The sequence below is a fragment of the Scatophagus argus genome, chromosome 2, assembly GCF_020382885.2.
Source record: "Scatophagus argus isolate fScaArg1 chromosome 2, fScaArg1.pri, whole genome shotgun sequence".
NCBI lineage: Eukaryota > Metazoa > Chordata > Actinopteri > Scatophagidae > Scatophagus > Scatophagus argus.
Window position 1 is genome coordinate 28,046,724 of NC_058494.1, and position 24,652 is coordinate 28,071,375.

Genomic DNA, 24,652 nt, shown 5'->3' on the forward strand with positions numbered 1-24,652 from the left:
GAGGGATGTGTGTGTGAACTGTTCTTTCTGTGGCTCTGAGCCTGAAACTATGATGCACCTGTTCTGGAACTGTCACTATACTGCCATCTACTGGAAGGAGGTACTGCATTACATCAAACTGAAGATTGACTCAGTCTTCCTTTTAGAATGGAACAATATACTTTTTGATGTTCATGATGTTAAAAGTAAAAAACAAAAAGAATTGTATGCCATAAACTTAATAATTATATTAGGTAAATGTCACATACACAAAGCCAAAGTTAGTCACTCAAACCCCTACTTTATTGCATTTGTAAAGGAAACAGAACAGTATATGGAAAGTATCTGTGATTCTAACAGTAAGAAAGCTATGAAAACATATCACTTGTGCTCTACATTTTCTGCATTTATCTAAGTAGCCTACCGCCTGGCTGACGTTCTGTTGTTTGTATGAATGTACATTATAATAACTGCTTTGTATTGAATATTTCAATAAAAAAATATATAAATAAATAAATAATAATAATCAATGACTTGAATAATAGAAACTCATCTGGTTCCCTGTCGTCCAGTCCTGGTCTCTTTTCTGGTAGACCTTGCTCGAAAGCCAGACAACGTACACTAGATGGCGCTCTCAGACCAACCAATCGGATCATTTGAGTGAGAACTTCATTTAAAGCACCTGAAGCGTCCCCCTCTGTGTGGTCTGTTTGACTGTGAATGACTGAAGAAATGAAGGAGACTTTGAGACTAGTGACTGAGACCGACCATAAAACCACCAGGAAACGGTTTGTGTAAGCTCAGTTTTTGTTAGGTCTTTTGAGTACTAAAGGGTCAGAACATTAACTTGCTGAAGGGCATTGTGGCTGATGGGGTCCCAACACAAGCTGGCCTTTAGTTAAAAGCTTTTTCATGTGAACAGACATCTATTACTTACTTAATATTGTTAAAATATTTGCCAAACAAGTTCATCTAGTGCTGATTAAGCCCATCACCGCCACAAAAATCTGTGTATTTTGGTGCCAGAGCAGAAATGGCAAGCAGCCATCTTGGCAGAGTAGGTTACAGCCAAGGCCAACAGGCTACAACAGGCCTACAGCATGTAGGAGTATGGTGGAGCCTGTGGTGTCAAAAGCAGATTGTTTGTTTGCACTTCAGGTTTGTGAAATACACTTTGTCTCTCAGGGCTTCCATACACACCACACAACTGAGCAGCTTTACCTTCAGCCTGAGGGGAGGAAGGTCCTCTGTTCTGGGTAGAGGATGACGTGGACTTCACCATATCTGCAGCAAAGTAACATTTCAACTTGATGAATAATTGAAACAAGCTGAGCAGAAATTTGTGAATCTGCCATCGTTTTGGCCAAAGTTTCATCATGAAATAGGACCTCATTAATGAGGACTAAATGATTACATGACCTGATCGATCCCCCAGCAAATTACATGCAGTGAAACACACACACAGGAGCAGTGGGCTGCCATGTCAGGCATCCAGGGAGCAGTTAGGAGGTTAGGTGCCTTGCTCAAGGGCACATCAGCCGTTAGTAATGAAAGGGGGAGAGTGTTGATTATTCATTAATAATTATTGAATATTATTGATTATTCATGGCTGGAAGACCACTGCTTTAAAGCTTTACAGCTTTCAACCTTCCCAGGATCAATTACACACCAATAACATCAACATTAATATCAAAGTGATCAGGAAAAAATCTTTAGATGATGTGAGAGTCTGGAACCTGATTTTATTGGATAAACACGCTTATTTATGTGACAAATCAGTTCAGACTGTAAAGTACAGAAAACATCAAACTAAAATCTTTGTTACAAAACCTGAATGAAAACACATTTAAAAGGATTTCAAGTTACTTCAAACTGTGTGTGTGTGTGTGTGTGTGTGTTCCTCTAACAGGAGGAGACTCTCCCTCCTACACTGAACTCAGAGACACTGAGGAACCTGGTGACCACAACCGAAATCCAGCATAAAGAGGTTGAGTGAATGTGGTGTTGAAGGTGTGGAGGTGGATCAGTGTGTCAGAGGAGACTCTGTAGAAGGACAGAGTGCCAGCAGGACAGTCCACATACACTGCAACTCTGTGAGAGACAGAGGAGGAGGAGGAGGAGGAGGAGGAGGAGGAGGAGAGACGTGTTCTTCTTTTATTATGACAGACAGAGAAACCACCATCAGAGCACATCAGACTCCAGGACTGATTATTCCCTCCAAACACACAGTCAGCAGTGTCTCCTTTCCTTCTGATTCCTCTGTAAGTCACTGATATAAAAACTCTTCCACTACACTCGACCTCCCAGTAGCAGCGACCAGTCAGTCCAGGTCTACACAGCAGCTGAGGCCAGTCAAACCTCTCTGGATGATCAGGATGAGGCTGCTTCTCTCTCACAAATGTCACCTTTCTGTTGTTGTCAGACAGTTTGAGGAATCTGTTTACTGTGTTTGTGTCCACTGTGAGTTCACAGGCATCTGATGGAGAGAACAAGACACAATACAGCAGCAGTTTATCATCTAACACACCTGATGGCTTCATTTGTTGCTTCATTAACAGACTGACTGTTCATTAGATCAAAACTTCACACTGACTCATCTTGTTGGATCTTCTATCAAACTGAGAGCTGAATGCAGATACACAAGCTTTAGACTGAAACTACTTTAACATGTGCTGCCTTGTTTTCATCAATCAAAGTCAACACACACTTACACTTCCTCAGACCAGGTTTCAGCCTCTGCTCTCCACCATGTTCCACCCTGGAGGAAGAAACAAAGTCAGAATGAACCTTCAGAAGCTTCCTCATCAATGATCTTCATCAACCTTCACTCAGATCCACCATGAAGACAAAACAGCAGCATTTAGAAAACACATTTCATACACAGACTCAGTCCTCAGCTTGTCACTGTGACAGACAAACAGTGTGTGAGCTCTTGTTGTCTGGTCATACCTGAGAGTGTCCAGTCTCCAGTGTGGATCCTCCAGTCCAGCAGACAGCAGCCTCACTCCTGAGTCTCCTGGATGATTGTAGCTCAGGTCCAGCTCTCTCAGATGGGAGGGGTTGGATCTCAGAGCTGAGGCCAGAGAAGTACAGCCTTCCTGTGTGATCATACAGCCTGACAACCTGCAGACACACACACACACACACACACACACACAGACGTATGAACTCATTATTTCTGTGTGAAAGACCTGCACCTGTCTTCAACAGAAGCAGAACATCATGACCTGCTGAGTGCCTCTGTGACAGAGTTTAAAAATAACAATAAGAAGAAAAAACAGTTGTTGCTTCATTGTTTTTCAGTAAATTCAGCAGAATAAAAACCTACAGAAGCTGAGTATCATCAGAGACATCATCCTGTATGTCCAGCAACATTCAAATGGCCATCTGTTAAATACAAAATGAACCCTGACCTGAGAGTCTCCAGCTGACAGTTTGGACTCTTCAGTCCAGCAGACAGCAGCTTCACTCCTGAATCCTGCAGGTCGTTGTTACTCAGGTCCAGATCTCTCAGACTAGAGGACTGGGAGCTGAGAACTGAGGACAGAGCTTCACAGCTTCTCTCTGACAGGTTACAGTCACTCAGTCTAAACAAAACATACAGGACATATGAGAAAAAAACATTTGTGTGTGATTTAGATCTATATTTACCTGAAACAATTGGTCATAAAATAACTGGAGAACAGTCGATGATAAAACTAGAATACAGTTATGGTTCATCCTTCACAATTTAATTAATCCTGACCTGAGAGTCTCCAGCTGACAGTTTGGACTCTTCAGTCCAGCAGACAGCAGCTTCACTCCTGAATCCTTCAGGTGGTTGTTACTCAGGTCCAGCTCTCTCAGACTAGAGGACTGGGAGCTGAGAACTGAGGACAGAGCTTCACAGCTTCTCCTTGACAGTTTACAGCCACTCAGTCTAAACAAAACATACAGGACATGTGAGAAAACATTTCATTGTATATTTGATGTGACTCACACTGGTGGTTGTTTGAGTCATAAAATGACAATAAAAATATAAAAGTGTATAACAGTTATGGGTCACCCTTCACAAGTTAATTCATCTGGCTCCTGTGGAGGGTCAGCGAAAGTGAAGAAACAGTTTATGTCACGTTGAAGTTTCAGTTAGTTAGTTTTCACTTTTATTTTCTAGTTTGTCTCCTCTTGTGTCTTGTTTAGCTTGTCATTTCCTGTCTTTGTCTGTTTTCCCTCCTTTGTTGACAGTTTGCTCCTCCCTGATTGGTTTCACCTGTCTCGTTACATCACCTTTATACACCTGTGCTGTCCTTGTGTTTGTTGTGGATTTGCTGTGTTTCTCTGAGTTCCCTGGCAAACCCTGCGTTCTGTGTTTTCTGCTGGTCCCAGCGTTGCTTCTGGTTTCTGGATCTTCTTTGTTTGGACCATTTTTACCAGGACTCACAGTCGCCTTTTGTTTGCCTGCTTCTAGTTCATTAAAGTTCATTAAAGTTCCTTTTGTTCACCTCAACTCTCACGTCAGGGTCTGCATTTTGGGTCCTGATCTTTGATGTGATTCTAACACTTTGCAGGTTCTTCACCTGATCAACCTATCAACTACATTTTTGGACTCTTTTTGACCAAAACTCACATTATTTGAGAACCCGTCACATGTGATCCAGTCAGTATCTGCAGTTCTGGGTTCACTTACAGAGCTTTGTTGGAGGCTTTGACCACTGGCAGCAGCCTCAGAAGAGCCTCCTCTGAAGCAGAGTATTTCTTCAGGTCAAACACGTCCAGATCTTCTTCTGATGACAGTAAGATGAAGACCAGAGCTGACCACTGAGCAGGAGACAGTTTATCTGTGGAGAGACTTCCTGACCTCAGGGACTGTTGGATCTCCTCCACCAGAGAACGATCATTCAGTTCATTCAGACAGTGGAACAGATTGATGCTCCTCTCTGGAGACAGATTCTCACTGATCTTCTTCTTGATGTATTCAACTAGTTCCTGATTGGTCTGTGAGATACTTCCTGTGTGTGCCATCAGACCCCGTAGGAGAGTCTGATTGGTCTGCAGTGAAAAACCCAGGAGGAAGCGGAGGAACAAGTCCAGGTGTCCATTTGGACTCTGCAAGGCCTTGTCCACAGCACTCTGGTACAGGAGAGCAGGTTCTGGTTTGTTCTTAAATATTGCAGGCAATAATAGTTTAGACCGCTTTGCTTGTTCTTCAGCCAGCAGGTTGACACCAGAGTTGATGAATGTCTGATGGACATGAAGAGCAGCCAGAAACTCCTGAATGCTCAGATGGATGAAGCAGAACACCTTGTCCTGGTACAGTCCTCTCTCCTCTTTAAAGATCTGGGTGAACACTCCTGAGTACACTGAGGCTGCTGTGATATCGATGCCACAGTCTGTCAGGTCTGATTCATAGAAGATCAGGTTGCCTTTCTGCAGCTGCTCAAAAGCCAGTTTTCCCAGAGACTCAATCATCTTCCTGCTGTCTGGATTCCACTGTGGATTTGTCCCAGCTCCTCCATCATACTTGATGTTCTTCACTTTGGACTGAACCACCAGGAAGTGGATGTACATCTCAGTCAGGGTCCTGGGCAGCTCTCCTCCCTCTCTGGTCTTCAACACATCCTCCAGAACTGTAGCAGTGATCCAGCAGAAGACTGGGATGTGGCACATGATGTGGAGGCTTCGTGATGTCTTGATGTGGGAGATGATTCTCCTGGCACGCTTCTTATCATGTCTGGATCTCTTCCTGAAGTACTCCTCCTTCTGTGGGTCAGTGAACCCTCTGACCTCTGTCACCATGTCGACACACTCAGGAGGGATCTGATTGGCTGCTGCAGGTCGTGTGGTTATCCAGAGGCGAGCAGAGGGAAGCAGATTCTCCCTGATGAGGTTTGTCAGCAGCACATCCACTGAGGTGGACTCTGTGACATCAGTCAGGATCTCATTGTTGTGGAAGTCCAGAGGAAGTCGACACTCATCCAGACCGTCAAAGATGAACACAACCTGGAACTTCTCAAACCTGCAGATTCCTGCTTCTTTGGTTTCAGTGAAGAAGTCATGAACAAGTTCCACCAAGCTGAACTTCTTCTCCTTCAGCACATTCAGCTCTCTGAAAGTGAATGGAAATGTGAAGTGGACGTCCTGGTTGGCTTTGTCTTCAGCCCAGTCCAGAGTGAACTTCTGTGTTAAGACTGTTTTCCCAATGCCAGCCACTCCCTTTGTCATCACTGTTCTGATTGGTCCATCTCTTCCAGGTGAGGCTTTAAAGATGTCTTCTTGTCTGATTGTTGTCTCTGGTCTTCTGGTTTTCCTGGATGTTGTTTCAATCTGTCTGACCTCATGTTCTTCATTGACCTCTGCAGTCCCTCCCTCTGTGATGTAGAGCTCTGTGTAGATCTGATTCAGGAGGGTCGGGTTTCCTGCTTTAGCAATCCCCTCAAACACACACTCATACTTCTTCTTCAGCTCAGATTGCAGCTGACGTCGACAAACTGGAGCAACAGTTCCTGAATGAAAACACAACAAATCAGTGAGTGGATGTTGGTGTTCATGTGAGAAAAGTGGAGTGTGGAAAATCCTCTTACTGCTGTGCAGACGGTCAGCCAGCTCCTCCTGCTTCATTCTCCTCAGGAAGTGCAGTGTGATCTTCAGGAATGCGTCTCTGCTGCTGCTCCTCTGCTCTTCATCCTCACCATCCAACACCTCCTCATCCTCACTCTGCCTCTCGAAGCTTTCTGGGTCATCTGGACTCAGAACCTTCTGGAACTTCTTCAGCTCCTTCTTCACAAAAGTGACAACGTTCTCCTCAAGATGCTGGAAAAGAATGAAACAAAGATAAAAACTGTGTTGATTTGATTTGGAGCTGAGCAAAAAGTTGCTGTTGGACATTTACACACCATGAATATGGAGTCCAGGTCTGCTGGATTCTGCTGGACAGACTGACCACCGAGAACATCTGACTGTTGCTGCTGAACTCTGTGGAGAAAACAGGACGTGTGATGATTACATATGATGATTACGTATGATGATTACTCGTGGCACCACCTCATTGGTACCACCTCAGTGGTGCCACGAGTTTCGTCCAAATTTCCCGGAAAACTGATGTGTTTCTGTGGACTGAATCTCCTGCTTACAGAAAAGTGAAAAAGCTACAGGAAACAAAATGAGTTTGAAAAAGCTTTGCTGGAATCAGCAGACTGAGACCACCGAGCAGCTGCCTTACAGTAACTTTGTAATGACAAATCTGGAGCCAGTGGAGTCTGAAAGCTGAGACCACCTGGTAGATCTTTTTGTGGACTGACTTGATAGAAGGAGAAGCTGCAGAACATCAAACTCATCTGCTTTAAACTCTTACCTTCCTTCAGCAGAGTCGTGTCCACCTCTGAAGTCAAGAGGTTCAAAGATGGACCCGTTACTCTTCATGGACACACAGCTGGGTACAGGAGAGTCTGCTGTCTGCTGGTCCACACTGATAGAAACACACAGACAAACTAAAGGCTTACTTTGTTACCATGAAAACCACACCACATCCTGTACATAAGACTGGTGATTACAGCTGCACTTTAGCTCCACTCAACTTTAGTCTTGTTATTATGCTGTGATCATAAAACCCCTGACGCAGGTCAACGCTTACTGTGATCAGAAGGAATTAATGACACACATGTCTAAATGCTTCTATTGTCATTAACTTCAGTATCATGTCCCCATACGAGTGAACAATACAATAATCCCTCTGAAATCGACCATTTCGTGAACAGTGCTGCAAGTTTACTAAGGACGACTTTAGACTCTGTTGCTCCGCTAAAAAAGAAACTGATAAAGCAAAAGAAACTTGCACCCTGGTATAATACTGAGGTTCGCAAATTAAAGCAAAATGTGCAAAAACTTGAGAGGAAATGGCGTTCCTCCAAACTTATTGAATCTCGCTCAATCTGGCAAGACAGTCTTAGATTATATATGAAGGCCCTACGGACTGCCAGAGCAGCCTGTTACTCCAAATTAATTGAGGCTAACAAGCATAATCCCAGGTTTCTCTTCAGCACTGTAGCCAGGCTGACAGAGAGCCATAGTGCTATCAAGCCTTGTATCCCTGTGACACTTAGCAGCAATGACTTTATAACCTTTTTTAACGACAAGATCTTAAACATTAGAGACACAATTCAGCACCTACTGACTTCAGCTGATCCTGATGTAACATCAAACACTAGTGTCTTAGAACCAACAGTAGAAACAGATAATCATCTTGACTGCTTTTCACCTATTGATCCCCATCAGCTATACTCACTCGTATATTCATCCAAGCCAACAACATGCCTCTTAGACCCCATCCCTACCAACCTTCTCAAAGAAGCTTTACCCTTACTTAGCACCTGTCTATTAGACATGATCAATCTGTCCCTGATAACAGGGATGTACCCCAGTCCTTTAAAGTAGCTGTAGTCAAACCTCTCCTTAAAAAACACACACTTGACCCAGAGGTTTTAAGCAACTATAGACCAATATCTAACCTTCCATTTCTTTCCAAGATCCTTGAAAGAACAGTCGCTCAGTTATGTGACTTTCTTCAAAATAATAACTTATTTGAAACTTCAATCTGGCTTTAGAGCCCATCATAGCACAGAAACAGCATTGGTCAAAGTCACAAATGACCTCCTCCTGGCATCAGACAAGGGATTTATCTCTGTCCTTGTACTGTTAGACCTTAGTGCTGCATTTGACACCATTGACCACTCTATATTACTGCACAGATTGGAACACCTAATTGGCATCAGAGGAACTGCATTAAGCTGGTTTCAGTCTTATTTATCAGAGCGATTTCAATTTGTTCATGTTCATGATACATCGTCCACACTCACAAAGGTTAGTCATGGAGTTCCCCAAGGTTCTGTCCTTGGGCCAATATTATTCAGCCTGTATATGCTCCCCATTGGTGATATTATTAGGAAACACTCCATACATTTTCATTGTTATGCGGATGACACACAATTGTACTTATCAATGAAACCAGATGAAACAAATCAACTAGTCAAGCTTCAGGCATGTCTTAAAGGCATAAAAACCTGGATGACCAGCAACTTCCTACTTCTAAATTCAGACAAAACTGAAGTTATTGTTCTGGGCCCCGAACACCTTAGAAATAAATTATGCAGTGATATTGCATTGATAGATGGCTTAGCCGTGGCCTCAAGCTCCACTGTAAGAAATCTAGGAGTTATCTTTGACCAGGACATGTCCTTTAACTCGCACATAGCAAATATTTCAAAGACTGCATTCTTTCACCTCCGCAATATCGCAAAGATTAGGCACATCCTGAGTCAGAAAGAGGCAGAAAAATTAGTCCATGCATTCATTACATCTAGACTGGATTACTGTAACTCCCTTCTATCAGGCTGCCCCAGTAAATCCATAAAGACTCTCCAGCTAATCCAGAACGCTGCAGCACGACTACTGACAAGAACCAGCATGAGAGACCATATTTCTCCTGTTCTGGCTTCTCTACATTGGCTACCTGTAAAATTCAGGATAGATTTTAAAATTCTCCTCCTCACTTATAAAGCCCTGAACGGTCAGGCACCATCCTATCTTAAAGAGTTAATAGTACCCTATTATCCCACCAGAACTTTGCGTTCCCAAAATGCAGGGCTACTTGTGGTTCCTAGAGTCCTCAAAAGTAGATTGGGAACCAGAGCCTTTAGTTATCAAGCTCCTCTACTATGGAACCACCTTCTGGTTCCGGTCCGGGAGGCGGACACCTTCTCTATATTTAAGAGTAGACTAAAAACTTTCCTCTTTGATAAAGCTTATAGTTAGGGCTGGCCTAGGCCGGCCCCTAGTTATGCTGCTATAGGCTTAGACTACCGGGGGCCCTCCCATGACGCACTGAGCTCTTTCTTCCTCTCCCTCCCCTTCTGCACACATTCATGTCCCATTAATGCATATTACTAACTCAACTTCTTCCCTGGAGTCCTTGTGCTTTCTTGTCCCGCAGATTCCTATCGATCATGACTGGACCTCCTGCTGCGGTCCTGCTGTCGTCCTGCTCAAAACCTACTGCAATTACTACTGTTTAGTCATAATCTGATTTAAATCTGTTAAGACTCAGTACAGCTACTACCATTATTGTTACTACCATTGTCATCAAAATCACCATAATACCTTCTGTATACTTCATTGTCATTATCATTATCTACATTTCGATACTTCTGGTATTATTACTGCTGCTATGCATCTCTGCTTGTGTGCTCCTTCTCTCACACCCCACCCCCTCTGCCTCTCTCTCCTCTCTCTCTCTCTCTCTCTCTCTCAACCCAACCGGTCAAGGCAGATGGCCGCCCATCTTGAGCCGGGGTCTGCTCCAAGGTTTCTGCCTTCTAAAAGGCAGTTTTTCCTCGCCACTGTCGCCAAGTGCTTGCTCAAGGGGGAATGTTGGGCTCTCTCTATTTTACAATTTAATTAAAGAGTTTGGTCTAGACCTGCTCTAATTGGAAAGTGTCATGAGATAACTTTTGTTGTGAATTGGCACTATATAAATAAACTGAATTGAATTCTGTGTAGATGCTCCAGTTATTGAAACCAGTTGCTTCAGCCTTGTAAGACACTGCAATCCAAATGGAGCCAGTGGAGTCTGAAAGCTAAGACCACCTGGTAGATCTTTTTGTGGACTGACTTGATAGAAGGAGAAGCTGCAGAACATCAAACTCATCTGCTTTAAACTCTTACCTTCCTTCAGCAGAGTCGTGTCCACCTCTGAAGTCAAGAGGTTCAAAGATGGACCCGTCACTCTTCATGGACACACAGCTGGGTCCAGGAGAGTCTGCTGTCTGCTGGTCCACACTGATAGAAACACACAGACAAACTAATGCGCCTCTCAAAGCTTCACTTTGATGGTCAAGCTGGAGACAAAACATTCAAAGCTCTGCCGACTCCTGGAGATGTGAGCATCTCAGTGAAGGTCAGAGAGAGGAAGAGGAGGGAACAGGAGCTCTCCAGGGAGACATGACAAAGGCAGGAGGACAGCAGGACAGGAGGGGACGCTCCTCTGTCTCATGAGGATTTGCAAGCCTTCATGCAGGACTGAGGGGACAGTTAATGTGCTCGTCAGCAAACAGCATTTTGACTTCAGTGTGAATGTGATGACGACACACTGGAAGCCTCCCTTTGCTTTCTGATGTGGACTCTAACTGACCCTGATGTCATGTACCTCAAATGAACAGCCTGAAGGAGTCAACAGTCCAGATGTGCTATTGGCTGATTTCAATTGTTCAGCCCAGCTCTGTAGTGAGAGTGAACAACAAACTGCTCTGAATCTTTGACACTGAAAAAAGCTGCTGGAAAATAAAATCCAACCTCGTCTATTTTGTTCACTTGATGAGTTGATTAGAAGGAACAATCAAAGTGAAGGGACAGCATGTGGGGGGGCAGAACAAATCCATGATGGTCTCTACCTGCTCTCATGCAGCTCCTGAGTAAATATGAAGAAATATGAAGTCAATGAAGAAGAATCTGAAGCAGCCAGGATCACAGGAAGTTATGGGAAAGTTCCTGTTAACTGGGACTGTGTTGACTTACTGAGTCTCTGAAGGAAGTCGTCCTTTAAGCTGCAATCGTTGATGCATGAACCGGTGGCTCCTGATGGACACACAGCTGGGTTCAGGTTCAGGTTCAGGACAGTCTGGTCTCTGCTGCTGCTCGGGGCTTCAACACAACACACACAGAGCTTTGAGTGTGAATAATGATGGTGGAGTGATGTGAGTGCTGAGCTGTGACATGGAGAAGAGTCATGGACAGTTAGAGATCCTCATCTCACCTCTGAGCTTTGGTCTGGCTGTCAGGTTCCCCACACAGAGTGGTTTTAGAGGGAGGGACTCCCTCCTCTGTCTCCTCACACTGATTCATAGCAGAGCCCACACCTTCACACAAACACAACAACATGCTGTCACACAGTCTGGATCAGCAGTCCTCTCAGTCACATGATGAAGATGATGGTCAGAAGAAGCCTGAGCTGAGAGAGAAGAAGCTTCCATCCTGCAGCCAGAAAGCTTGTGAGAGTCAGAGAAAGACTGAGCAGCTGCTGTAGTTCTGCTGTCTGTCCACTAGGTGTCCTCATTCATCTGCAGTGAGCTACAGAGCAGCTCAGCTCACAGATTAATGTGTGCCAGAGCAGAAACTGGCGTCTCTGTCCAGTCCACTGACAAACACACTGAGAACGAAGATCTGAAGTGTCTCAGCTCAGCACTATGAGAGCTTCTTCAGGTTTATTCAGAAAGCTGCTGTGACTGGGACCACATCAGGAGTTTGAAAAGTCGATCCTGCTTGTGTTTTTAAAAGCTCTGCCGTGTTGAGGATCCTCAGCTGCAGCAGCTGACGGACTGTGAGCTCTCAGTGACTCAGCAGTCCTCTGGACCTCCAGCTTCTCTCAGACTGACCAGCTGCTTTTACCGCTCAAACGCTTTGTGACTGGACTTCCTGCCCAGCAGATTGTTTTAGCTCAGAGTTCAGATCGTTTTATTCTGTCCTCACTCGTCACTTTGTTCAAATCTTTTGACTGTTGGCAGAGCTTGAACCACAAACGCTTCATCGCGAGCGACGGCTGCCAGGCCCGTAATTGTGATGCGTTTGACACATGAAGACGTTTTAAACAGCAGCTGATCCTCTGTGGCAGAACAAAGCAGCATCCACGAGCCCAGATCAGCTCGATCTCCTTCATCACGTCATCATCATTCAGATCAGACCTTCACCTGAACGCCAGCATTTTCTAAAACAGAACTTTTCCACTCATCAGCTTTCTTTTCCTGCTCGCACAGACGGCATCTCTGACCGTCACAGGAGGAAGTTTACTCATTTCAATTCCTGTTTGAAGTCACGACTGCATTAAGAGACGCCTTCAAACCATCTGAGACAGTTTTTCACTTCTAACTGACCTCATACAGGAACATTTTCAACAACAGAAAAGCTCAGAGAGCCAAGAGAATTCAGATCGACTTACTGGACCTTTTCCACGAATGTCCGTCAGTCCAGCGGCCGACTCGTGTCCTGATCAGGTCTGTGTAGAAAAAGAGGCTTGGACTCGTCTCAGTGTGACCATCTGCTTCAGTTCAAAGTGCAGCCAGCAGTGAGAAAACACATAAACCAGTCTGAACCTCCAGCACAGGACAAGGTCCAGCTTTTACTGTTTTACTGTCACTTCATCAGATGAGACATCAAATCCCGTAATGAGATCAGTCATTAAAACGTGTCCATCGGTCAGAGTGCTGTTTAATGTCTCACGTCCTCCATCGACCATCCAAACCAATCAAAGGCTTTGATTGGCAGCTCTCTGCTGCAGCCTCACACAAGCATTAAAATGTTCAGTACAAAAGCACACACATCAACAAATACTTCAAGTACCAACAGTACAAGGAGTCGTTACGCATGTTCATTACTGTGTTCTGATGACTGATACATTCATGTGATCTTCACGTTAACGTTGCAGCTGGTTAAGATGGAGTCAAGTTTCATTACTTTGAATCCTGCTGGGTAACTCGTGACCTCCTGAAATCAATCAAATCTGATCTGTAATGTGAGATCAGGTTGTCTTCACTTCTAGCACTTGATGACTGAGAGCCTACATGGACATCTGATCTGGTAATAACACATCAGAGTTTGTTGGTTAAATATTAATCATTTATTTGGCTATAAAATGAGTGAAAATTCAACCTGATCAATTGACCTTCAGCAGAGCTCAGTAAAATCAAACAGGCTTCATAAAGTCATTTCAGTGAAGAAGTCCAAGCAGCAGGTCCAGGATCAGAGTCCAACCTCTCCCCTGAGGCAGAGGACTGATTTCTACTTCCTGCTCCAACAGCCAACAAGAAACGTCTCAAGGAAGCAACACGTTGAAGCCTTCAGTGTGAACAAACATCAGCATCTGATTGGTTACCAGGCAGCGACGCAAGTCTTCTACAGGATGTTGAGCTCTGAAATGAGCTGATCAGGACTTCATCCAACAGGAGCTGCTGCAGGACGTTCATCCTGTTGTTCTTTACTGTATCCCACACCAGTTAGCTTCACTTAGCATCAGGAGAGTAACTTAACCTGATGTGAGCTCAGACCAAAAAATAGGCTAGTTTTCACTGATAAAAAACAGATGTAGTAACCAGAGGAGGCCACCAGGGGGAGCAGAGTGTGTGAGCTGTGAAGGAGGCGCGTCACTCCCCGCCCTCAGTGAATACACGCATGAGCGGAGGGAAGTTTGTGTGTGTGCGTCTTTCACACAATATTCCCCTTTTTAGGTACGAGTCCCTCCATGAGAACAGTTCATGTTTGCTTCTGTGTTAGATGAATGTGTGTTCAGGCTCCGGAAGGTGTTTTTAGTTCAGCATGTTTGTTTATTGTGTCGTAATGAAGTCAATAACCTGACGACGATTAAGCTAACCGCTCGTCATGCTAACGTGTCTGTCTGCGTGTAGCTGTAATCTGTAGCCATGTTGCTGATATCTCTGTGCCTGAGGCTAAATGTAATGAGTGGCTACCAATGAGATAGAAGCTGAATGTTATTGATTAGGCACAACATAACTGTGTAATTTGTGTAATGCTGAGATTGAGATCGCTGTGCACACTGTGACACCAGAACTGACTGATTATTGTCAGTGGTTATACGAAGAGATTAGTGTTGTGTCGTTTGCGAACGATTCGTTTAAAAGAACGAATCTATTAAGTGAACGTGCTGAATCGAATCACTTCCTCAAGTGATTCGTTCGTTTCTCAGTTCAGTTGAGCTATCAGCAGTCCAACTGCCGCAGCACGAGGGAGGTACTGCACGTGCCAACTGTGGTGCCTCGCCTGCCTGGGGAGGTTAAGTGCCTTGCTCAAGGGCACATCAGCTGGCTAATGGAGGGGGGGGCATTTTTCGCATTAATCACTCCACCACACCCTAATTTTTCCTGCCCAGAACGATTTAATTGGTTGCTTCTGCGGTAGCCAATCACGGCCACTAGAGGGCAGTCGCAGCGTGGACATTGGAAAGTTCTGGAGAGAAACGCGTTTGAGGCTGTCGTCACACTTGTGTTCAGTGTTCCTGTTGTTACGGGCGTTTTGGTGTGATTTTTCCCTCCATGTGTGCGTTCAGATCTAAGTAAGTATACCCACTCTTTATTGGTTGTTAGTTTGTTGGGTGAAATTGTAGCTTAAAATAGCAATAAGCACATGAATCCCAGCCGTAATTTTACCACGACTCGCATGTAATTGTACTAATAGTGGACATGGCTATCAGGGGATTGTTGTTTGGTAGTATGTAAATGTATGCCAATGTCTGTGCATTTATTTAAATCATATATAAGAGTATGATAGATGTATGAGTATGAATGATGCACCGAAGTGACTTTGTAATTAGTTATCGTCTGAATGATGTCCATTACACGTGTTACCTTCTTAACCCGTCTCACGCCGATCCGTAGTGGGGAGCTGGTTTATGATTCGGCTCGTCGCTGGTAACTGGCGTCTTGGAGTCCGGGCCAAAGCGTGTGAAGGAAAGAGGACGACGGCGGACTTCTGTTTTTATTACTCTCTTTCCTTAGGCACAAATACAACACTGGGCCTGTCAACTTCTGTCTGGTCGCTGCCGTATATTAAACACTTAGGCATCACATTCATCTGACACTGTAACTGTCCACCTCACTGTGCAGGAGCACCTGGCCTTTTTCTTAAAGGGACGGGGCTGGCAGGTGACACTCGTAAAGTCCTGTTAAGGATAAACCAGCATTTTGTGCTGGTTTAGCACAGAATGTTAGATGATGTTAGATGCTCATGTAGAAGCAATGTATGCCTGGTTTAAGTTCTTCTTTTACTGTGTGACGGTTTGTTTGCTTCTTTTTTACAGAACCACACACATATACCCAGGTATACCTGAAGTGGGGAATCGAGGGATCTTAGGTCTGAGCTGCAGGGAGTGCTAGGGAGATGTCCTTAATGCTGCTCCACTACCCGCAGGTGTTCTGGGATTAAAGGGACAAAACGTCCGAGAAGGGTGGCTCTGGGATGAAGACCTTGCAGCTGGACACCTGGCACTGGTAGCAAGCAGCTTCAGGCTGAGTCCAGTCCAAGATATCTGATGGTAAAAGCCTATAAACCTCCTTCCATTGTTATTTTCTAAAAGATAAGTCACTGAGCTGTTAACAGATCTGTGAGAACTCGCTGAATAGTAAACAAAGCACACAGGGAGGCGAGAACAGTATTTACTCTGTGCAAATTCCTTTGGTGGTCAACAATTGGCGAAGATGTGCCCAATGTGTGGTTATTTTTAAGCATACTGAATAAATGAAATAACCAGGAAAAATTGTGCTAGCTTTGTTAGCGCAATAACACCATGCGCTCGATTGTTGCTTACTTTACTCACCACAAAGTCACTGTGGTTTTATTAGTAATAAATTCCAAAATGTGTCCTATTTGTTTTTATATTTCGTCATTGAATACTAAGGGTTGCTTTACATGTTCAGACATGTTTAAGATAATGTTGTATGCTACCTTTATTAAAATGGTTTGTTTACATATACACTGTATAATTTTACAGAGTTTATTTTGAACAATTTGTGCAGCTTCTCTTGAACAGTAACGTGGGTAGTTATCCCTCCCTGTTTCAGTGGTTAGTGATGTTCACACACAGCCTGACATTTTGCGTCCTCACGGTGACCACGCCCACCTGCATGTCTCTCGGTCTTTCTCAGCCAGAGGAAACTGCTTTGCCACCTTGTCAAAGCTTGCAAAGCTGTTCCTGTTATGCACAGTGAACCTGCAGTAATGGCGGCTTGCTTAGAGGACCCGTTACGTGGCTCCACTACTTCTTCTCGAAACTCCGGATTAATGCTTGTTGCTTTGCAATTTAAACAACTCCACTGTCCACAACAAGAAACTGTGATGCCTGTTTCACAGAAGAAACTCAGCAGGAACTCCAGCAAGCCACTCCAGGTGAAACTGTCAGACTTTAACACCAGACTGAGTTTTGATGCTGGCATGAAGGTGAAGACAATGCTAACACATCTGTAGCTATGGAAAAGGGCAAAGAGGGTGAGTCTGTTGGCACTGAAACTGTGCAGTCAGGGTCAAATCTAAGAGTTGTTAATTTGCCAAAAGGAGTGAACTGATGGGGCGCCTGCACCTTCTTGGAAAACTGGCCCTGACATTGCAAAGGCCTGCCTTAACGTTGGAAAGAGCACAACGGATTGGCCAGGAGAACACATTAACTAATGCGCAGCCAAGGACACTCATGGAGTTCCTAAATTATAGGAACAAAATGTCTGTGCTATGGGCTGCTCAGGCTGAGGGCAAATCTTTTACAAGAACCGTCCTGTGAGGCTCCATGAGAACCACAGGATTCCATCTGCTCAGCTGCTGGTAGTACACAAGCAGCCGACAGCGCACTTCTCTCGTCAAAGGCATCAGACGGTGGTGATGGTAAGCACACTATAATTTAACACGACATATGGTATAAAGTGGTGTCTTTCTGTGCAAATAAGAGTAAAGTTGCTGTGGAAATTTGCCAAGAAAGTTAGCTAACAGCGGGCTAACTGTCATGCCAGCTAGGTCAGTGGAGAACGTGCACGTGCTACAGTGCGAATTAAAAAGCAGTTTGCTCGATGAAATCACATGCTCAGAACCTGATAAACGTGACTGATGTTTCCTACCATCAAGAATATTGATGAGAATTGTGGAAGGTTTTTCATTTGATGTTACTAGACAGTTTAATATGGTTAAACTAAGCTTGACTATCAGAATTTATCCTTCCTTCCTTCCTTTGTATTTTGTTACATGTTACATGTAATTATCTCAGGTTGTTATTGTGGTGAACCTATGTGGGCATGTAGTTCAAGGATGTGCAGTCAGGAGGCAGCCAGTACCTCTGTCTCACAGATGGGGGCGATAGTGAGCCTGGAGGTCACGAGTTTAATACATGGTTTACTTTTGCTAAAGTTAAAACAACAACAACCAAACAATCCAATACACTGTGTTTTTTCACTAGCTTGGCTGTTTCATGTTGGACCTCAGTTTTTACATGGTCGAAGTGCAAATTAAAACGGTCTCTTTTTGCCAATACCTTCCTGAACAAGTGGAAAAAAGGACTGGAGAATTTATTAATTTTATTCAACGCCATTGAAATCTATTGCCTGTGCCTTGCCTATTGAGTATACCAAACTCAAGAAGCGAATTAAGCTAATAAACCAGGTGTGCCGAAGCAGATATTTCAATAAAGGGACAGAGCAACTCACATGGAAATCATACAAAAATGTGTAGTACAGGGATCAATAACAAGAACCGATAAGAGGAGGGGCTACAAAGACATGCCCAAATGTTACGAGCGTCAGACTGTTTATCAGTCTTTTTTTTAAGACCCTATAAGTGGAGTACATACTAATACTATCGAAGGAAATCTGTGCCCGCTTCAATCCCTAATCGCTGGAAAACGAGAAAAGATCTGAATTTATTTGCACATTCTTCTCTTTTCTTTTATTCACAAAAAAAGAAAAATGAAAATTTTACTTACCCCAAAATTTAGTCCCATTAAGGACCCTTTCACTGGAACGGTGGAATTGCAAGAGCAAATATGCTTCCTTTGAGACGCTATAAATTTAAAATTCTTCGACTGAATTGTGAATTGATGCTATTTTATTAGAATTATATGTTTGTAAATCTGACTTTGAAAGTCGCCTCCCCAACCACAAACCTCACTGCACGTCACTGATGTAGTTTCTGTAACGCTGTTGTACACAATCATCCTGAATGTCTTTATCTAATCAGGGATATTGTATGTTATAATTGATTGGTCCTACTTTCAGAAGCAATTCACACAGTAGAAAATACTGAAGTATGACTGTCTGTCACTTAGTTCTACAGGATAGAACGGGTTTGGCGTTCACTGATGACACGTCTGAATGCACAGGTGAGTAAGAACAAGACATGCTGAATTAGAGAGGGTTATGATGCATCTCAGCTTGCAGACTGCAGGAAGACGCTGCTGTGTCAGCAAAGTGTACAAGTTATAATGCTAGCAAGTATGATACATACAGAAAACATTTTAGCTTATTCATAACAATTTACAGTAAACTAACAAGCAATGAAACTGTGGAAAGCATAACTTTTCTACATGTTAAGGCTTGTTGGACCATGCTGAGTGCTATTAGCTTTTTATTGCATTACAGTTCACCTGCCTTGTTGTATGTGTGTGTGTTCAAAAGGTCCAGGTCCAGCCCTGCTCCTGTCCCTCTGCACTTTTGTGTAAATGGTTTATGTGCTGTGTAATAATTTTATTCATGTGTCCTGTTTTCCAGAGGAAATGGCTGTGATCAGTGATGCCTTAGACATTGAAAATGAGGATGACTCAGCATCCATGTAAGCAGCTCATTTCGATCACGCTTCACATGAGGCAATGGACACAAAAGATCGATGATGTTTTGTTACAGCCCCACGTGCACTGCTAAAACATGTGGACGAGTTACATCAACCACATTTTCATCCCATGTGGTCACATGTCCCTGAAGTTAGCTTACAGTTCCGTAATCTAACAGAGTGATCGATGACTTATCCTTTATTTTTCACCTTTTCATGCTGTGAAACCATGTTAGACACACAGAGGAGAGTCTTACCCTACTAGGCCTGTTTCCTGTTTCTTTTTTTGAGCTCTGCTGCGTGTGTCTGCCAATGTTTTCCACCTCAACTGGCTCCTTTCGATGTGGAGGAGCAGCGGCTCTACTCCGAGCTCCTCCCGGGTGACAGAGCTCCTCACCCTATCTCTAAGGGAGCGCCCCGCCACCCTGCGGAGAAAGCTCATTTCAGCCGCTTGTATCCGAGATCTCGTTCTTTCGGTCATGACCCAAAGTTCATGACCATAGGTGAGGGTAGGAACGTAGATTGACTGGTAAATTGAGAGCTTCACCTTGCGGCTCAGCTCTCTCTTCACCACGACGGGCCGGTAGAACGACCCCATTACTGCTGTCGCTGCACCAATCCGCCTGTCAATCTCACGCTCCCATCTTCCCTCACTCGTGAACAAGACCCCGAGATACTTAAACTCCTCCACTTGAGGCAGGAACTCTCCTCCAACCTGAAGGGGACAGACCACCTTTTTCCGGTCGAGAACCATGGCCTCGGATTTAGAGGTGCTGATTCTCATCCCAGCTGCTTCGCACTCGGCTGCGAACCTCCCCAGCGCACGCTGAAGGTCCTGGCCTGAAGAAGCCAACAGGACAACATCATCCGCAAAAAGCAGAGATGAAATCCTGTGGTTCCCAAACCAGACACCCTCCGGCCCCTGGCTGCGCCTAGAAATCCTGTCCATAAAAATAATGAACAGGACCGGTGACAAAGGGCAGCCCTGCCGGAGGCCAGTATGCACTGGGAACAGGTCCGACTTACTGCCGGCAATGCGGACCAAGCTCCTGCTCCGAGAGTACAGAGACCGCACAGCCCTTAGCAAAGGACCCCGGACCCCATACTCCCAGAGCACCTCCCACAGGATGCCACGGGGAACACGGTCGAATGCCTTCTCCAAGTCCACAAAACACATGTGGACCGGTTGGGCAAACTCCCATGAACCCTCAAGCACCCTGCGGAGGGTATAGAGCTGGTCCAGTGTTCCACGACCAGGACGAAAACCGCATTGTTCCTCTTGGATCCGAGGTTCGACTATCGGCCGGATTCTCCTCTCCAGTACCCTGGCATAGACTTTCCCGGGGAGGCTGAGGAGTGTGATCCCTCTGTAATTGGAGCACACCCTCCGGTCCCCCTTCTTAAAAAGAGGGACCACCACCCCAGTCTGCCAGTCCAAGGGCACTGTCCCTGACTGCCATGCGATGTTGCAGAGTCGTGTCAGCCAAGACAGCCCCACAACATCCAGAGCCTTAAGGTACCCAGGACGAATCTCATCCACACCCGGAGCTCTGCCACCGAGGAGCTTCCCAACTACCTCAGTGACTTCAGCTTGGGCAATGTATGGACCCGCCTCAAGGTCCTCAGCCTCTGCTTCCATAACGGAAGACACGTCAGCAGGATTGAGGAGGTCCTCGAAGTATTCCTTCCACCTTCCGACAATATCCCCAGTCGAAGTCAGCAGCTCCCCACTTCCACTGTAAACAGTATTAGCAGGGCACTGCTTCCCCCTCCTGAGGCGCCGGATGGTTTGCCAGAATTTCCTCGAGGCCGACCAATAGTCCTCCTCCATGGCCTCCCCAAACTCTTCCCAGACCCGAGTTTTTGCTTCCGCAACCGCTCGGGCTGTCGCACGCTTGGCCCTCCGATACCCGTCAGCTGCCTCAGGAGTCCCACAAGCCAACCATGCTCGATAGGACTCCTTCTTCAGCCTGACGGCATCCCTTACTTCCGGTGTCCACCACCGGGTTCGGGGATTGCCGCCACGACAGGCACCAGAGACCTTACGGCCACAGCTCCGAGCAGCAGCTTCCACAATGGAGGTGGAAAACATGGTCCACTCGGACTCAATGTCCCCAGCCTCCCTTGGAATCTGGTCAAAGTTCTCCCGGAGGTGTGAGTTGAAAACCCCTCTGACGGAGGGTTCCGCCAGACGTTCCCAGCAGACCCTCACAACACGTTTGGGTCTGCCAAGTCTGTCCGGCTTCCTCCTCCACCAGCGGATCCAGCTCACCACCAGGTGGTGATCGGTGGACAGCTCAGCCCCTCTCTTCACCCGAGTGTCCAAGACATATGGCCGAAGGCCAGATGACACAACCACAAAGTCGATCATTGACCTCCGGCCCAGGGTGTCCTGGTGCCATGTGCACCGATGGACATCCTTATGCTTGAACATAGTGTTCGTTATGGACAAACTGTGACTAGCACAGAAGTCCAACAACAGAACACCACTCGGATTCAGATCAGGGAGGCCGTTCCTCCCAATCACGCCCCTCCAGGTATCACTGTCGTCGCCCACGTGGGCATTGAAGTCCCCCAGTAGAACTATGGCGTCCCCGGTCGGAGCACATTCCAGTACCCTTCCCAGGGACTCCAAGAAAGCCGGGTACTCTGCACTGCTGTTTGGCCCATAGGCCGAAACAACAGTGAGAGACCTATCCCCAACCTGAAGGCGTAGGGAAACGACTCTCTCGTTCACCGGGGAGAACTCCAACACATGGCGGCTAAGCTGGGGGGCTATGAGCAAGCCCACACCAGCTCGCCGCCTCACACCATGGGCAACTCCAGAGTAGAAGAGAGTCCAGCCTCTCTCCAGGAGTTGGGTTCCAGAGCCCAGGCTGTGCGTGGAAGTGAGCCCGACTATCTCTAGCCGGTACCGCTCAATTTCCTGCACAAGCTCGGGCTCTTTCCCCCCCAGTGAGGTGACATTCCATGTCCCCATAGCTAGAGTTTTTGTCCGGGGTTTGGGTTGCCGGGATCCCGGTCCACAGCTGTCGCCCAAACCACATTGCACCGGCCCCTTCTGAACCCTCTCGCGGGTGGTGGGCCTACGAGAGAGCGGGCCCACGTCGCTTCTTCGGGCTGTACCCGACCGGGTCCCGTGGGCGGAGACCCGGCCACCAGACGCTCGCCTGCGAGCCCCAACCCCAGGCCTGGCTCCAGGGTGAGGCCCCGGTAACGCCAATCCGGGCGACGTACACATCCTTGCTGTTTTATCTTTCATCTGGGGCTTCTGAACCGCTCTTTGTCTGACCTGTCACCTAGAACCTGTTTGCCTTGGGAGACCCTACCAGGGGCTTAAGCCCCCGACAACATAGCCCCTAGGATCACTCAGGTACTCAAACCCCTCCACCACGTTAAGGTGGCGGTTCAAGGAGGAGCTTGAACCGCTACTTGTTTACTAAGAGAGCTATTCCATTGACAGGCATCGATATGAAAGAGAGCATCACTGAAGCTGGAGAATGTGTTCATCCACATCAAGCCGATATTATATTATAATATAATAATATAATATAACAATAATATAATATTTTTGTAGTTATATATTAATTAATTAATCCATTCTTAGGTTCAGTTTTATTCACTACAGCCTACAGTCACTTTCCCTAATACAGTTTTCTGAAACAAGCACAGCAAAGTTATTGTATGTGGGTACTAACAGAGGGTAGATATTGATTTTCTTTCTGAGTTTTGGTATGTCTTATTTGTAATCGATATGTTGGGTGGAAAGATGCCACATGATGAGAAGGCCTCTGGCAAATCAGACGCAGCAAATGGTAAGTTGTTGGTGTGTAAGGTGTGTCTCTAGTGGCTTATTAATGGGGTCATAAAGAGGTGAACAGGTGAAAAAAATTGAAGTCACGTTGGAGTGGAAGTCCGACAGTAGCTGACATTAGTTAACTAATAGTGGCAGCTTTTACAGCAACTATCAAGCTAAAAAGCGATTCAAGTGAGGTTTACTCTTATATTGTCACTGAATACAGTAATGGGTTTTTATACAATAGTCAACATTATTTTATGAATCAGCAACCAGGGAAAGATTATCTACCTTTATGCTTCGTCCTCTAAGATAAGTGGTTTGTAGTCAACCACACTGAAACAAGAGATTTTGTAGCATTTGTTGTTTACTGGGTAAATGAGTATAATGTGGATGAGAGGATTTTAGAGTCAGGCGCACTATTGACTCGCCATGCCAACAAGTCCAACACGGATCCCTGCGTGGTTTACTTTTACTCTTACAAGATTTAAGAGATGTACCAGATGTGCAGAAATTGTAAAATAGAAAAAGAAAGAACTCTGAGCTGCTACTCTCAGCTTCCTTTCTCTGAGAAGTGCCAAAAACTGCAGTTCTTTGACTGGCTGGTAGAGTCTGCTGGCAGAAGCCTTTATGACGTCTCCATATTAGTTATATTGTCCAACTTTACAACAGAAATAAACGTGTACAGCCTGAGACAAAAACTGTTATTGTCTCTGTTGATAATTTTCCCTGTTCGTACAAGGGAGAATTATTATATAACTCACCTGTTTACATTATATTAATGCTTAAAGTTGTGCAAAATTGAGACTGACTGCTTTGAGTGGCAGGTGGGTATCATCACAGGTCACTAGCTGTCGACTTTGACATTATAGCCCGCCCCATTCCACTTGCATTTTACTCCATTTTATTCAGTGACTCCCAGGAAAAGCAAGTCATTGAGTAAAAAAGAAATGCAGGTGGTGGAAAAGACCAGGAAAAAACAGAGCATGTAATGCATCTGTAACAGATTTAAAAAGCTGGTGATCCCACTTCCCATTACAAGCTGTCTTACTGTTATTACTGAAGGTGCACAGAATTTAATTTGTTGCAAAATTAGCTGTTTAATTAATATGCTATTTGCGGTCTTATTTTATATATTTTACTACAGAGATTTCCTGTTTTTATTGTGTATGAATGCCACACTCATGAGCCCATGCAGACTTCACGTACTCTGTTAGTCTGCTGTCTCTGACTCTGGTTAAGCTCCGCCAAAGTACTTCACTTTTTATGGTTGAGAGTGTGTTTTATTTGCCATAAATGCGGAAACCAGCTCCCGAAAACACTGATTAATGTTCTTGCTGGGAAGGTGGATTTTCTGTTTTATTCACCTGTGCCTAAATAAATGGGGGTCCAAGCCAAACAGTGACTGAGAGTGAGTCATCCTTTAATCTACACAACGCACGATACACTTCAAGGCATCGCCGGGAGCACTTTGAGAAAGGACTTGGGAAGGGGGGAAATTTTATGTAAAATGTTTAAGTGACTCTCTAAAGAGGAAGCAAAGGT

The 24,652-nt window shown here is 45.2% G+C and overlaps 1 long non-coding RNA gene and 1 pseudogene across 3 annotated transcripts; one reads left to right on the forward strand and one right to left on the reverse strand.

Annotated features, from left to right (window-relative positions):
* Positions 1-1,617: 1,617 nt before the first annotated feature.
* LOC124052713 lies at positions 1,618-11,517 on the reverse strand (annotated as a pseudogene).
* A 2,584-nt stretch (positions 11,518-14,101) lies between these two features.
* On the forward strand, positions 14,102-24,625 carry LOC124052732. 3 transcript variants are annotated; one of them, XR_006842043.1, is made up of 5 exons: positions 14,102-14,225; positions 15,812-16,045; positions 18,812-18,865; positions 19,254-19,314; positions 22,775-24,625. It is a non-coding gene; the product is annotated as an uncharacterized LOC124052732 (long non-coding RNA). The 3 variants fall into 3 exon arrangements; XR_006842042.1 differs by lacking the exon at positions 22,775-24,625 and having other exon boundaries at positions 14,103-14,225; positions 19,254-19,627; XR_006842041.1 differs by lacking the exons at positions 18,812-18,865; positions 19,254-19,314; positions 22,775-24,625 and having other exon boundaries at positions 15,812-16,490.
* The last annotated feature ends 27 nt before the right edge of the window (positions 24,626-24,652 follow it).